At 43.6% G+C, this 16,900-nt stretch overlaps 2 pseudogenes across 2 annotated transcripts; both read left to right on the top strand.

Annotated features, from left to right (window-relative positions):
- Positions 1 to 344: 344 nt before the first annotated feature.
- Positions 345 to 1,817, top strand: LOC308555102 (elongation factor 1-alpha 1 pseudogene; annotated as a pseudogene). Its single transcript has one exon. The product of its transcript is annotated as an elongation factor 1-alpha 1 pseudogene (transcript).
- Positions 1,818 to 4,121: 2,304 nt separating this feature from the next.
- Positions 4,122 to 14,968, top strand: LOC308554497 (glutamate-rich protein 4-like; annotated as a pseudogene). The gene is made up of 3 exons: positions 4,122 to 4,298; positions 5,379 to 5,504; positions 14,830 to 14,968. The product of its transcript is annotated as a glutamate-rich protein 4-like (transcript).
- The last annotated feature ends 1,932 nt before the right edge of the window (positions 14,969 to 16,900 follow it).

The raw sequence follows: 16,900 nt of genomic DNA, 5'->3' as shown, positions 1-16,900 counted from the left end.
ACGTCTTTTTGGGTCATGCTCCCCTCTTGAAGGCGCTTGCATTTTTTACTCTTTTTTGGGTTCAGGGATTTCTCTGAGTGCCCTCTCTGTAGGCTTTGTAGTGGGACTCTAGCCTTTCCCTAGGAGAGGGTGGGCAGTCCTTCCAGTTAGAGCACCTTCCCTTCCTCTGACTAAAGTCAGGGTTCCCCTGAGCCTCCCTGTTCTCCAGCTCTCGCTGGCTCCCTCCTTGCAATAGGGAATTCAGTGCCCCCCAAATTGACCAGCATTATTTTCCCCTGGGAAAAAGATCGAGCGGGTGTCGAGGTTAGACTTCAGGGTAAGGGATGGAGAGGAGATCTCAAGATTAGTGCTGTGAGCCTTTTCGCAACGGGTTTGCCGCCAGAACACAGGTGTCTTGAAAACCACCACTAACAAACCCAAAATGGGAAAGGAAAAGACTCATATCAACATTGTCGTCACTGGACACGTAGATTCCGGCAAGTGTACCACTACTGGCCGTCTGATCTACAAATGTGGTGGGATCGACAAAAGAACCATCGAAAAATTTGAGAAGGAGGCAGCTGAGATGGGGAAGGGCTCCTTCAAGTATGCCTGGGACTTGGGTAAACTGAAAGCTGAACGTGAGCGTGGTATCACCGTTGCTATCTCCCTGTGGAAATTCGAGACCAGCAAGTATTATGTGACCATCATTGATGCCCCGGGACACAGAGACGTCATCAAAAACATGATTACAGGCACATCTCAGGCTGACTGTGCTGTCCCGATTGTTGCTGCCGGTGTTGGTGAATTTGAAGCAGGTATCTCCAAAAATGGGGAGACCTGTGAACATGCCCTCCTGGCTTACACACTGGGTGTGAAATAACTGATTGTTGGTGTTAACAAAATGGATTCCACTGAGCCACCCTACAGCCAGAAGAGATACGAGGAAATTGTTAAAGAAGTCAGCACCTATATTAAGAAAATTGGCTACAACCCTGACACAGTAGCATTTATGCCAATTTCTGGTTAGAAAGGTGACAACGTGCTTGAGCCAAGTGCTAATATGCCTTGGTTCAAGGGATGGAAAGTCACCCGTAAAGATGGCAATGCCAGTGGAACTGCACTACTTGAAGCTCTGCATTGCATCTTACCACCAACTCGTCCAACTGACAAGCCCCTGCGTCTACCCCTCCAGGATGTCTACAAAATTGGTGGTATTGGTACTGTCCCTGTGGGCCGAGTGGAGACTGGTGTTCTCAAGCCCGGCATGGTGGTCACCTTTGCTCCAGTCAATGTTACAACTGAAGTAAAGTCTGTTGAAATGCACCATGAAGCTTTGAGTGAAGCTCTTCCTGGGGACAATGTGGGCTTCAATGTCAAGAATGTGTCTGTCAAAGATGTTCGTCGTGGCAGTGTGGCTGGTGACAGCAAAAATGACCCACCAATGGAAGCAGCTGGCTTCACAGCTCAGGTGATTATCCTGAACCATCCAGGCCAGATCAGTGCTGGGTATGCACCTGTGCTGGACTGTCACACAGCTCATATCGCTTGCAAATTTGCTGAGCTGAAGGAGAAGATTGATTGTCATTCTGGGAAAAAGCTGGAAGATGGCCCTATGTTTTTGAAATCTGGTGATGCTGCCATCGCTGATATGGTGCCTGGCAAGCCCATGTGTGTTGAGAGCTTCTCTGACTCTGGGCCGTTTTGCTGTTCGTGACATGAGACAGACAGTTGCTGTTGGTGTCATCAAAGCAGTGGACGAGAAGGCAGCTGGAGCTGGCAAAGTCACCAAGTCTGCCCAGAAAGCTCAGAAGGCTAAATGAATATTATCCCCAATACCTGCCACCCCAGTCTTAATCAGTGGTGGGAGAACAGTCTCAGAACTGTTTGTCTCAATTGGCCATTTAAGTTTAATAGTAAAAGACTGGTTAATGATTACAGTGCATCGTAAAACCTTCAGAAGGAAAGGAGAATGTTTTGTGGACCATTTGTGTGTGTGTGTGTGTGGCAGTTTTTAAGTTATTAGTTTTTAAAATCAGTTATTAGTTTTAGTTAGTTATTAGTTTTTATTTATTAGTTTTTAATGGAAACAACTTGACCAAAAATCTGTCACAGAATGTTGAGACCGATTAAAACAAAGATTAATGAGAAAAAAAAAAAAAAAAGATTAGTACTGTGATGTGTGTGTGACTTCAGTTTGGAGCTCAGAGTGAAGAGTCGATGTGAAGTCTTGAGGATGGAATCATTCATTCATTCACTCATTCATTCACTCCACAAATATTTACTGAGCAGGTACCATGGCGCAGGCACTGCTCTGGGTGCTGAGGTTACCGTGGTGAACAGGACCGACCCAGCCCCATCTCCGGGAGTCAGCATTCCAGGCAGGGAGAGGATGGATAGGAAACACCAGAAGAAGCAAGGTAACTTCAGATAGTATTTGATAAGAGGCAAATACGAACAGGTAATATGATAGGGAGTGACAGCGGTACAGGGCCATTGGCAAAAGCCTCTCTGAAGACATGACATTTAAGTGGAGGATAAGAAGGAAGCAGCCATTCAAACATCTGGGAGGAAAGTGTTCCAGGCAGGGTAGCAGCCAGTGCAAAGGCCCAGAGGTGAGAACCGTCTTGAAGACAGAGGTGGAAGACCAGGTCAGGCAGGTGGGCCGGGAGCTGACTGTGCAGGCCTGGTAGGATTTTATTCCCTTCTCAGGACAGTGTCATCTAATTTACATTTTGTAAAGATCAATTCTGCCAGGCGGGAAACAGATCTTAGAGGGCGGGGGGGGGGGGTGCAAAGAGGCTACTATACTCATCCAAACCAGAGATGAATGGAGACAGGAGCAGAGATGGGGCAATGGAAATGGTGAGAAGTACTCAGATTATGAATCTCTTTTGGAGTTGGAGCCAGCACCTCGAGAAACTACAAGGACAGTGCTGCCACTCAGAGAGATGGGGAAACTGGGGAGTAGCAGGTGCTTGGAAGGACCCCCCCCCCCTCAAATATCCACGTTCTGATCCCTGGAACCTGTGAGTATGTCACTATCAGTGATATGCAAAAGATGTGGTTAAGTTAGAAATCTTGAGATGGGGAGATTATCCTGGGTAATTGAGGTGGGCCCAATGTAATCATGAGGATATTATAAAACGGAGGCAGGAAAGTCTTGATTTCAGATGGAAGAGCTTGGAGTGATACAAGGAAGGGGCTATGAGCCTGGAAATGTGGGTGGCTCCTAGAAGCTGTTAAAGTTAGAAAATTGATTCTCCCCTAGAGTCTCCAGAAAGAACCCAGCCCTGTGCACTCACTTTAGACTTCTGACCTCTGGAACTGTAAGAGAATAACGCTGTGCTGTTTTAAGCCACTAAGTTTGTGGTAATTTGTTAAAGCAGCACCGGGAAACTAATACGGTGGGGTAGGTCCCAATTGAGAGTTCTGTTTTGACCATATGCATCTTGAGACATCCAGGTGGAGATGCTGAGTAGGGGTCTGAAGCTCAGGAGGGAGGTCAGACTGGAGTCAGGGACTTTGAAGCCATTGACACATCAAAGGAATTTGAACGTCCTGGGCCTGACAGAGGGGCTCTAGCAGAGGGAGGCCTGCAGTGTGTTCCAACCTTTTCCCTGCAGGGCCCAGTGCTGAAAGTGATACCATCTGTGGGCAAGTCTAGAGTCAGCAGAGTTGGCTGCTCAGTGAAATACCAGCAACCCGGACATTGAGGCAGCCCAGCCGAGGGATCATTCTCTTGGAAGCCACTCCTGGCTCCTCAGGCACACTGATTGGGAAGCCCTGGATGGCTTGAGTGGAGAAAGGCAAGGACCAAGTTGGGGTTTGAGGATGAGTGTTGGGACCCAAGACCCAGGAGAGGGCTACACAGGATGAGGCCAGGCATCAATAGACATCAAAGACAGGGAGGGGTTATTCCTGGGAAGAGACATGGAGGGGTGGAGTTGGATGCTTGTAAGCGGAGATGAGATTAGGCTTCAGAAAGAAAAAAATGCTGATTCTCACTGAAGAACGGGCTTTGGGATGCCATGTCAGACCCTTCCACTGCCCTTTATTTCCCCCACCCCCCAGGTCTCCAGGGGGCTGGGTCATTCTGGGCCTTGCTACTTCCTGTTCTGTGCAGCCACTGCTCAGAGACTATGGAGCTGTGGAGGCAGCTGAGGCAGGCTGGACTGGTGCTTCCAGGGCTGGGTCCAACCCCCAGGGCCCTGAGAGGTGCCCCCCATCAGGGAGAGCTGACCAGACCCTCATGTCTCCAGGGGCAGACACTGAAGGTGCCAGGGAGAGTCTGCTGTGGATCTGGGAGGAGTTGGTGAGTGAGGAATTTGGAGGGGCAAGAGATAGAGTAGGGGTGGGGGAGAATGAATGAATGAATGAATGAATGAATGAATTAAAGTCAATGTGTGAAAATAGAAAGGGCCAGAGATTGAAAGACAGAAATTGAGAGACGGAAATCGAGAAATAAAGCCAGAGAGAGAGAGAGAGAGAGAGCTAGAGAGAGACCCAAAGAGAGGTAGACACATAGACCCAAAGAGTGAGAGGCAGGAATAGAGACAGACACAAAGAGAGACCCAGAAAGAGATGGAGATGGAAAGCAGAGATTGAGGACAGCAACAGAGACAGAGACTCAGATTAAATTTAAGAGACAGAGAGGTGGAGACAAAGGCAGAGAAATACAGGCAGACAGAAAGATGGGGTATGGAAAGACATAGAAACAGACAGACAGGTGGAGACAGAGAGATGGATACCAAGAGAGGGAAACGAGAGACCAAGAGATTAAGAGTCAGACACACACACAGAGAGGTATAGACAGGGAGAGACAAATGGAGAGAGAGCGACAGATCAAGAGACACCGTGAGAAGCAGGATGGCAGATAAGGTCCCGGGACACAGCAAGGACCTGCCCAAGAACATGGTATAGGTAGTAAGGTGATGGGAACAGGGACCACTGTGATGGGATTTTACAGTGGACGAGAAAGATTGGGCTCAACTCCAAGTACAGCATGGGCAAGTGGAAATTTACGGCGCAGGAGCCGCTGGGGGACAGTGGATAGAAAATTACATCAGCAGGAAGGGGTCATTTTGGGTCAAGCGACTCAGCAGGATTCCTGCTGAAGACCGGCCAGGGTGATCAGACATCACCTGGGAGATGTGGGAGGTGAAGAACCAGACTAGATAAGCTATGGAGAGTGTTCAGGGATGGAGGATGGGGATTATTGCTAAGACTGCATTTTACGAGGCGGTGCACAGGTGGGCCTACGGGAAGTTTCAGGAGCCTGACTAAAGTTAGGTCAAGCAAAGACTCTGTCAGGTCCTGAGCTGGGACCTGCTTCCACCCAGGTTGGGGGGCATGCTCTCTGGGGTGGAATGCCCATGACTCTCCCTTCCCTCCAGCAGGAGAAACTTTGAAGAGCGATGTCCAGCTGTTGGGCCAGCTGTGTAGCCTGGGGCTGGAGACCCGGTGCTGCGGGAGGAGCTGGTTGCCTTCCTAGAAGAGGCCCAGGATGAAGAGCCTGAGGGGAAGCAAGAGGAAGGACACCTGGGGGTCTCCTGTCCGGCCTCAGGCCACCCCCCCCCCCCTCCCCGGACTTGGAGAGGACTATGTGGGGCCCTGCCAGAGTGTTTCCCATGGGCATATGGCATTTTACACTAAGAAGAGGGGTGCTTTGCAGGCCAGATCAACCTGCAAAGGTTCTGAAGCTGCCCGCAGTGAGATTCAGGGATCGGCCTGTGAGCTGTGGGCGTGTTTGAAGATGATGTGGGAAGTTTGCAGAAAACCTGTAGGCGGATTTGCAGATGGGCTGCAGGAGTGTTGCAGGGAACATGTGGGTCTTTGCAAGTAGAATGGAGATGCTTGCAGATGAGGTTTTAGATGAAGGCTGTCCACTGGCTCCATGAGGCTATTGAGCACTTGAAATTGGCTAGCCCTCACTGGGGTGCCCTGTAAGTGTAGCATACACGCTGAATGCTAACTTTTCAAAGGCTTTAGTATGATAACAAGAATATAAAACATTTCAATCTTAAAAATTAGTTACATATTAAAATGAAAATATTTTGACTATATTGTGATACATAAAATATTACTAAAACAAATTTCACCTGTTTAAGGATTTTTTATTGTGGTGAAATATACATTAAAATTCATGATTTTAACTTTTTTTTTAACCGTTACCAGAGGATATTTTTTCCATTGCTTTTCAGAGAGAGTGGAAGGGAGAGAGAGAAACATCGATGTGAGAGAGACATATCGATGGGTTGCCTCCCGCACGTGCTCTCGGAGTATCAGTGATTGAGCCGTCAACCCAGGTACATGCCCTTGAGTGGAATTGAACCCGAGACCCTCTAGTCTGCGGGCCAGTGCTCTAACCACTGAGCCAATCTGGCTAGGGCGCTCATGAATTTGGAAGGCTACAGTTTGGGAGAGATGCAAATGCCTAGGTCAAGAAAAGTTCCAGATGCCAAGCTCTGTTGCCTTCTCCTTGCGGAGTGAGGCTGCTGCCCACTCCTGGCACATCGATGTGTTCACCACCCAGGACCCTCACCCTGTCCCCAGTGTCTAGAGTTTTTCCTGGGGTTACCTCATGTAGACATGATTTTTTTCATTCTCAACCATGTGATAGAACCCAGTCTGCAGCTTCCCCTACCCTCTGTGGAGGTCAGGCTGACCCCAAGCCCCAACCTTCTTGTCACTTCATTAGTCTTTCTGGTGATCCACTCCCTTCAGGACCTTGTTGGTATGAACTCAGGTGTAATCTAAGTGGTTCACACATGACAAAGACACTACTATTATGAGAAAATGCCAAGAGTTTTAGAAGTTACCTCCCAGGGAGCCATGGAGAAAGACCAGATAAATCATTGTACAGAGCCCAAGTCTGTACTTTTGGAATTCATTTGGCATTCATTTGCTCCAAGCTTCCAAGGGCTATCTCAGGGTGCCTACACCCTGGGGCCATTGCCAATGGGTTAAATCATGCGTGATAGGAGTTTGTCCCTTATTGACAAACTCTCTATTCAAGTTTATAGTTTCTCATCCTCAGAATCCTCCAAGTCCTGGCTCCCAGGAATACTCTCCTGACCCTTCTCGTGCATGGTAGTCTGATTCTGTAATTCCTTTGTCGTATAGTCCCTCCCCTCCTGTTAGCCAGTGCAAAACAGTTCCTTCTGGTTATGCTGAGATTTGGCCCTAGTCGGTTGGTGACCAGAAGGGCTGGTGGGTCCAGCTTGTGATGGGCCCTGCATTGTCTTATAAGGCAACCTTGTCTTGCCTCATTGGAGGCATCAGCATAGTCTTTCAGAAGGCAGGGTGTGTTAGTTTTCTATTGTTGATGTAACAAGTTACCACAAACGTAATGATTAAAATAACACAAACTTATGAGCTTACAGTTTTGGAGGTCAGAAGTCAGAAATGAATCTTAGATGGTCATAATAAAGGTGCTGGCAGGTCTGATTTTTTTGTTTTTGTTTTTTTTTGGAGGCTTTAAGGGCAGATTCTTCACTTGCATTCATTGGCTCATGGCCCCTTCTTCCATATTCAAAATACAAAAGCCAACCTCTGCCTCCACCACATCCCCTCTGACACTGCCCCTCCTGCCTCCGTCTTGTACAGTCCCTTGTAATTATATGGGGCCCATATCCCAGTTTCTCTGGAGACGTAAACGCAGGTGGTCTAACTCCCAATACGTGGCTATACCACCGTGAGGGTCGAGAGACACTTTAGTTCAATGAGACCGAGCCAATAATTCAAGTTTCAAGAAGGGAGACAGAGACTAACATAAAGCAAATCACACAGCGTTTCTTTACCAGTTCCCGATGGTTCTCGGCACCAGCAGGCCACCCGGAGGATCCGCCGAAAGACACACACACAGGGATGCGGCCGCCACGGCGTCGGTCTCTGCAGCCGTCTGGAAGCTCCCGCAGAGAGGTGCAGGGAGAGCAAGGCAGGGGCAGCTTTCCCGGAGCTGGGCACGAAGCCTGTGGAGGGCAGACAAGCATCCAAGGATGTGGCCGAAAAGCCCCTGCTTTTAACAGTTCAGTTGAAGGTGTGGTGCATCTTCGGTGTGTCTTATCGGGGTCCCACAGAGCTCGGGGCCTGGTTGGAGGCTGGGGCTACAAAGTGTTAATCTTATCGTGGCACGCAGGCATCACAGCTACACTCAGTCACACAAGATGGAGTTACTTATGTCAAGTCTAATACACACATCAAACTTAGATTCCTGACTCTAATACACACACAAATCTATTTCTATAACAGTCCACCCGGTGATTCCCGGGGATTTAGTCCAAAGGAATCAGACTAAAAAGGTTTCTCCTTCCGGGGAAGAAGAGTAAAAATCATCTTAAGAAAGAGATAAAGCAAAAAGAAACAAGCAAAACCAAGAGCAATTTCCTTAATCAGAGTCCAAGTATTTTGTAAAGAAGAAAATCCATGTTGAATGAGGGTCACGGGGTTCAGCGCGTTCCAGTTGGGAGTGCAGGGTACGATTCTCCAAAGTGAGAGGAGGGTATCTCCGAGATGGCAGGCGGTGTGTAGTTTCCTGACGTCCTCCTTGGTCGCGATGGTCCCAGCATTTGGTACGTTGACGATGTGATGTAGTTTGTCTATTGGCTTCTTGAGTTGTTGAAGCGTCTTCTTAGTGAGACCCTCAAGTTGTGCTAACTTAGTAAAAGATTTGTTAAGGGTAGGCGGGGCGGTATAATGCTTGGTAGTTAGAGTAGGGACAAGGGGCATAGAAGGGTGCCAAAAGATAGTTGAAGATTCTGTATAAGTAGTATAATGTGTGACATTATTTATAGAAATATTCATAGCATTAGTAAGGAGAGAGCAATTATTGATGCCTTGAAATGTTGACATCCAAAAAGGTCTTATGGTCCAAGTAGGAAAAGTTAGAGAAACAAATTACCCAATTATGTCTTCCTAAAGAGTAGAAAGTGGGTCTAGGCTGATGTGGGATTAAAGCAACAGGAAAAGAGTCTGCATAAAGTGCATTATGAGCAATGAAGACAGTGGGCGAGAATTCAATAAGATCTGATTTTTTGAAGAAGTAGGGATCAACGAACAAAAGATCGCCTACAGGTAAGACATAATCTTCCCCTATTTTGGTAGGGATGTCAATAGTGGAGTAGGCTAGGAGATTTTCTCCGCCAATAGTTGTTAGAATAGATATTTTGCAGTCTGCCGTGTCACAACCAACAGGTTTAGAGAAGTCAACTCTTGCAGTAGCATCGCTCCATAAGGGATTAAATCCGGTACCTAACTGCATTAAATTAAGCATGTCTCTGTGGGCCTGAGTCAAATGGTCTTGAATTTTTATGCATTGCCATTTGAATTGATACATTTGGAATTGAATATTGAGGTCCTCTAGGTCCATGTGAAGCTTTTGGATAGCCTCATTCTGTTGTTTAGTTGCTTCAGATAATAATCTGATTTGTTGTTGAGTCTGTGCAGCTAGTGCGTAGGCCGAATCGAAAGAAGATGAGACTAACCTCATGATTTTTGCCTGTTCCATGGCCGTTTCTGACATGAAGACATTTAAGTCACGTGTCAGTTTGTTGATCTTAATAGAATTAGCTATAGATACAGTTAGGGAGAGAGATGCCATTGCAAATGAGGCTGCATCAAGTTGTAGGAGTTTCCTAACATTAGAATGAAAACGTTGGGGAAAGGGTGGTAATTGTAAGTTAAGTTGTTGTGAAGCGCATGCAGGTATAAGAGAGGTTACAAGAAAGTCGGAAGGTGAAAAGTACAGAGTGGTGCGTTGAATTTGTGGTTTGTAAATAATTCGAATTGGATTATCAGAGTGGGTCATGACAGGAGGTGGTGTTAAAATGGTAGGTGCAGGCTTAATAATACCATATGAATAGATGGAAGGAAAATATAAAGTCCTTAAACATATGGTGCTATTATAACATCCTCTATAGATAATGCAGGGGTCTAGAGGTGTCTTGGTGAAGCATTGATCTCTCGGGTTTGGTACATGGAAGAAATCAGAATTAGGTAATACTGTGTGGTTAGTAATAGGTGAGTGATGGTGTAGGAAAGCTTTTTTCCATCCTCCTTCGAGGTACATTATCATGTATGATTGATAACCTAGTGATAAACTTCCTGCGATTCTAAAGGTGTTGTGAGTGTTAATCTTTGCACCAAAAGTAGAAAACCAAGAGGTTGGTTTCATTCCATAAGAGACATTTTAAGTGAGATTAATCCTAGGGTCTAATACCTGAGAACAAAGATCCCAATGAGTTTTGTCTAAAGGGAATGGTGTTGGTCGGGTAACATTTTCAGGAAACTTGTACCATTTCTGCATAGTGTGAGGTGCTGCACTAGTAAGAGTGCCCTGAGTATAATCAAATTTTACTGATATATTCCTATACTTTGTGATAGGAAAAGGGCCATAAGAGTAAGGATGATATCTAAAGGGTGCAGCTTTAGTGTTAATGGAATGTACTGGAATAACACCATATGATAGGTTAGGATGTAAAATCATGAATTTGTGAATGGAACAGTCATGGTATGTCTGACTTTCCCTTGTTAAATTGATACTAGAGGTGTTACTTCTGAATAAAAATATAGGAAATGTTGTTTGTTGAAATTGGATAGACAAAAATTGGAGTGTGATATTGCCAATAAGTGAGGCATTTAGATTATCGGGTTCTTCCCTTATTAAGATACGAGTAGACTGAAGCCAATTGTGTATGGTTGTGTCTATTTTTGATGTAAATGTCATTGTACTTGTTGTGATGTTAGAGCAGTCTTGTGGTGAGTATTCAAGAGCTTTTATAGGTGTTTTTACGCCTGCAATCATAGTACTTAATAGTTGTTTGTATAATATTTCCTTTGCCTCGGCATAAGTGAGTACTATTAAGCATGCCCCTCTGTTTTGGTAAGTTCTATGTGTTTTGGGTAAATCCTAGAGCCGATGGCGTTCTGAGCTTAGATGCTAATGTGATTGTTTTTTGATAGGTATGTTTCTGTAAGAGTTCCTTCATCGGTTTTGGTAGGAAAGAAGGGTCTCTACAATAAATTGCCTTTTCTATGAATGTAAAGCTTTGATCGAAAGGGTCGGTATTATTGAGAGGAAAAGAATTATTCACTATGCCTGCCGCAAAACAGATTTGATAGATGGGACCAAATCGAGGTGCTTCCCATAATTTGGGTTCTATGGTGAAATCATCATAAGTGACAGGGGAAATTAGATCAGTCAGCACCTGAGGTATATGTCTAAAAGGCCCAAAATTATTGTCCTTCTCTAGGTATTCTTCAGGTGTGATTGTATCATCTAATGGTGTCCTCATATGAGAGGCAAATGCAGCGCCTTCAGAGGCACCCATAGTGCACTCTATTCCAATGCAAAAATTGCCAAAGGTTGGAAAATTTGGAAACTCTGTAAGATAATACTGATAATATGTTATGTCACCTTCCTTTACTGTATGATTAATAGGATGTCCTTCAGGGAAGCCTTCTGGTAATGTGGGATTCAAAATTGGTGGTGAGAAAAAGGGTTTGGGATTCATGAAAGTTGGAGTGGTTGGTGAGGTTTCAGGAGTAGTGGTCTCTATGGTTGAGGATGTTTCTGTTGTTTCTGTTGAGGCGGCTAGATTCGAACTAGTATTGTCCTCATCATCATACTCATAGTCCTCTATATCTGTGTCATCTAGTTCTCCTGTGTTCCAAAAACTCATTAAGTGTTCCATGAAGGGTACTACATTAAAAGTTGCTCTTTGTATACAAGTATTGTTTTCTTCAGCGCTATAAGGGTCTATTGACTGTATCGGCATTATGGTGGATCCTCTCCATTGTAAAAGGGTATCATTAGAGACATGATAAGTTATGCCCTGTGGTTCCCGAGATTGAGTGTCAACAATTGATACAGATCTAGTATGTAATGCATCCTGAAACCATTGAAGTTTCACACAGTCTTTAAGTTGTGTGTGATGGTATGCTCTTAGAGTAGTCTGATCTTCATTTAAAGCTTGTAGCTGACAATACTTCTGTGTATAATAACTGGGACATAGTTTATGCGTAGCAGTGTAATATAGAGAAGTGTTGAAATCAAAGTGTCCTATAGTTAGACAAAAAAGAGTATTGTTAGTGAAGATATAAGGAGGGTGAAAGATGTAATGTTGTGGAAGTTGTTCTAAAGTAATGTTATGAAGAGGTGGTTCCATAGTCATAGCTGCTGCTATAGTATTTGGTTTTATAGTAGTAGAAGTAGAAGTTTCAGAAGAAGTTTCAAAAGAAGTAGCTATAGTAGGAGAAATAGTTGTGCCATTGCAGATTTTGAAGAGTATTACAGAAGCTAGAGTTATATAAATGACTCCTCTTCCTCTATCATTTGCATAAGTTCCTCCGATTCTTTTTCTCGTTGGGTAATAGCTGGGTGGAAATGCCATTCTGGGGTTGATTCGGGAGCTCCTAGGCTTCCTAAACAAAGTTGAGTAAGAAATTCTGTTGGTGTGGACAATGAGAGTATCTGAGGTGAATTTCTATCTTCTGCATAAATTGCTTGTTATATAATTATTGTTATATAATCTTTCAGCATAGAAATCCAATCAATTGCAGCCTGACCTGGTAAATATTCAGAAAGGCTTTGAATATCATTAAGGGTTCCTTGAACTATTTCTATAATTCCACCCGAGAGAGCAGAGCAAATAGGTTGTGGGTAAGCAATCGCATCTAGTAAAGCAATCCTAGTGTACCATGAGGGGTTGATAAGATCAGGATAGAGTCTGTGGTAATGTCTCTGTTGTGGCGGTGGGTTCAGGTGTGAAAGTGGGTAAAGAGGAGTAGAAGGCTGTAAAGGTTGGGTTGCAGTAGGTGCTGAAGGGGTATGAGTAGGAGGTTGTGGTAAAGCCACAATATCAGCAATAGCTGGCGATGGAGGAGGAGTAGGATTAGAAAGTTGAATAGTATCAGGTGATGGGGTAACTATATTTCCTTTGACGTTCTGAAGGAATTCGGTTATGTTGAGCTCCCATCGCTCCAGGATAGACCTGTCAGGATACAGACAGTGTGATTATAGAACCAAGATGTGGGGGTAGTGAGGGTGGAAATGATATCATGAATTATTCCTCGAAGATGTTCGGTATCATTAGATGTGATGGGTGGAGTGTATGTTCTCCATTGGCACCACATAAGAGTCAGGGTGCCCATCGCTATGGCGAGGAGTAGAATAAGAGTAAGAAGGAAAGTAACGATTTTCACAACGGTCCCTAAACGCATCCTGTGATATAAAGACTATAAGGATTTGTAAGAGAAAGAAAGAAGGTATGGCTGATAGAAGTGCGTAAAGCAATATGATAAGTGTAGGCCTCAAGTAAAGGGTTGAGAATTGCATATCTTGGTCTGTTGTAAATGTCCCTTGTTATTTACAGTCCAATATAGCGAGGCTCCGCTGTGTGCAATTATTTCCTGTGGGGATAGGGAGCCATCTTTAGGATTTTTGGTTAAGATTTTATAAGGTAAATTTCTATGAATTTTAGGTGTAGGTGGAACAAATTCATAATCTGGGATTTTTTCAAGATGAGGAGCATAAAGTTCTTCAAATGGTGATAACCTCTGTGGTCTAGGTCTGCTATTTAGTAAAAGGGTAGCTCTATCTAACAGCTCTTGTAGAGACGTGAAGTGTCTGTCCATCATCAAAGTTTGAATCTTATGTTTAAGAAGACCATTTTGTCTTTCAATTGTACCTGCTGCTGTAGGGTTATAAGGTAAATGAAAATTCCAATCAATATCACATTCCTGTGCTAATTTCTGAACTTTTGCGGCTGTAAAGTGTGAACCTTGATCTGATTCAATGCATTGTGGAGGACTAAAATGGGTCATCCAACTTTGGATTGTTTTAAGAGTAGTATTGGCATCTGGGTGATTAGGACCAATTGCAGTTAGAATTCCAGTGCATACATCTACTAAGGTACAAGCATATTTTTGGGTAAAAGGTACTGTTAATGGACCAATAAAGTCAATGTGTAGAAGTTGATTAGGAAATAAGGGTTTACTAATTCTAGGTGGTTGTAAAGCCCTAAACGTCTGAGTTCCTTTACAAGTTTCACAAGAATTTACAGCTGATTTAATATCTTTAATGGGGGTCTTAATATTTCTTTTATAGAACCAATTTATGAGTGCAGAGTGTCCAATGTGTCCTAAATTAGCATGAATCTGTTTAATGAATTGGATTGGTAGAATAAGTTCTTCCTTAGGTTTGTCAACCATGTATTTGCCATCTCTCTTTTTTAACTTGATAGTTGGAATTAGAGGTATAAAATAGTTACCATCCTTGTCTTTCTTAATGGATAATTTGATGGGTAATGATTTAGTTCTATCAAGGATTGTGACTTCTTGATCGGGTGTGAGCCCTTTAGCTAATTGATCTGCTACTTGATTGTGTAATGTAGTAGGTGAGTTGTCTGTAGCGTGTGCACTAACATGTGTGACATATATCTTAATCCTTTCTGAAAATTCATCTAACTTAACCCAGTAAGGTTTGGACCAAATTTCCTTTCCATTAATACTCCAATCAGTTTCTTTCCATTTCCTAGACCATAATATAATACCATTATATACGGCCCAAGAGTCGGTGTAAATATACACCTTAGCTCTATGTTGTTCTACAGAGTCTCACTGCTAGGTATGCTGCAATGAGTTCTGCATGCTGAGCAGATTTGGACTCACCCTTTGCTGTCAGGGCTTGACATGTCGCGGGATTGAAAGCCGCAGCTCTCCAAGTATGTCGGTCGCCGGACACGGAGGCTGATCCGTCTGTAAACCAGGCATTTTTCAAGGTGCGTGAGTATTTCGGTCCACGCCCTCCAATGGGTTTTGCCATTGGGGCAAGCTTGTTGGCACGGGTAGGTGGCTCTACCTCAAGCTTGCAAACCTCCTCGGTGAGGAGGGCTGGTTCTCCAGCGCCGCTGGTACTACGTCAATTGATATACCACTTCCATGCGAGTACCTTCTCCTCAATTTGGCTACCTGCCAATTCTTCCGCTGACATATCTAACCATGCCTTCAGTGGCAAGGTACTCCTGACCTTAATGGGTTGAAGTCCCGTCAAAGGCTCAGGATGCAATAATGCAGCATACAAAGTCCAAATTAACTTTTCATAAGGGGAGTATTTAAAATGAGAATATGGAAATTTTTTTGGACCAAAATCCCACTGGAATTAATCTAGGCTCATCTGGTGACTTTTTGTAAAGCCCCCAGTGACCATGATCCTGTAGGAAAGCTATGTCTAATACTATCTTATCTCCCGGTCTTATAGACTGGAGGGTAGAAAAGAGGTGTATGTACTCCTTAAGTTGTTGAAAAGCCTCCTCCTGTTCCTCATTCCAAACAAAATCGATTGCTTTCCTGGTGACTTTGTAAATTGGTTTAGCTATGTCTGCTAAATATATGGTATGTGTTGCCTCAAGAACATAAATAATCCCATAAGTTGTTGTGCTTTCTTCTTGTTAGTAGGTGATTTTAGAGAATCTAATTTATTAATAACCTTCTCTGGAACAGATCTGCCTTGAGAGCTCCAGTTAATGCCTAAGACGGTAACTTGTGTGCCAGGCTTTTGTATTTTGTCTGGGTTAATTGTCCACCCATTTTGCTGCAAATAAGATACTAAGGAGTCTAAGTCTTTTCTCAAGACTTCTAAATTGTTGTTGTATAGCGTGATATCATCTATGTACTGTATGATTTTTGAGGTGTATTTTGTGGGAATCAATGTGAGAAGCTGGAAGATTGTGAGCTATGGTGGGTGAATTTTTGTAACCTTGTGGTAATCTTTTAAATTGATATTGCTTTCCTTGCCATGTAAAAGTAGTAAACTGTCTAGAGTCCTCATGAAGTGGGATGGAAAAAACATGTCTGACAAATCAACTGCTGCCATATATTTGGGCAGGTCAGATTGGATAATATTAATAACTTCAGTTGCATTAGGTAATGTTCCTGGAAGAGTGGGTGAGACCTTATTCAAATTTCTGTAATCAATGGTAATTCTGTATGTTCCATTAGGTTTTTTAACTGGCCAAATTGGACTATTATAAGTGTGAGATCTACCTATTTCAATAATATCTTCTTTGAGTAATTTCTCTAATGCTGCTGTGACATCAGCATGGCCACCCTTGAGTGGATATTGGGGAGTAAAGGAAGCTTGTGTCGGAGTAGGTAAAGTAACTGGCTCTATATTGATGGCTGCTAGATTGGTAGGAAACTTCGTAATTGCCAAACTCTTGATTGAGGAACAGAATATATTAGAAATGGCATCCATGTCAATTAGGTTAGCTACGTTAGGTGCTGTATATAAGGTGCAGGGAATTTTCCTAGCTCTACAGAGAATAGTGCATTTAAGTGAGTTAGCAATAATGGTATTTCCTGTAACTCCTTCAATAACAATAGATTTTCCATTTGAATTAGAGAAGTTAGAATTGTATAAAGAAATCTGTGATCCAGTATCTACAAGAAAGGTGGTAGGGATAGTGTTGGAATTTATGACTATATTAAGTGTAATATAAGGTCTATTATCGGTATGTATATAGTGTATACCTGAGAAATCAAATTGCTTACACTCATTTAGATCATAATTCCTTTGATAATCTATCGGCCCCCTTCCCTCAAATACTGTGGTCGGGGGCCCTTCCAGTTTCCCTGTTGACTGAAAGTGTTTCCCTGTTGCTGCCTACGGAATGGGTTTCGATTTGGGGAAGAAATTTGATTCTGATTCTGATAATTTTGTCTATTAATGTTGTTGTTATTGTTGGACCTAAAAGGGTTGTGATTTCTAAAAAGATTGTTGTTAAGAGTTGTTTGTTCGTGGGTAAGAAGGTTTTTTGAAAAAAGGATTGTTAGATTTCCGGTATCCTCCTTGTTTCTGTAGATATTGAGGCCTATTATTGTTGCCTGAAAATTGTTTTCTGGGCTTAAATGACATGTTCTG

This window comes from Miniopterus schreibersii (genome assembly GCF_964146895.1).
Source record: "Miniopterus schreibersii genome assembly, chromosome: 3".
NCBI classification, from domain to species: Eukaryota; Metazoa; Chordata; class Mammalia; order Chiroptera; family Miniopteridae; genus Miniopterus; species Miniopterus schreibersii.
Note: the sequence above shows the minus strand (reverse complement) of the source record. Positions and strands in the feature narration are given on the sequence as shown.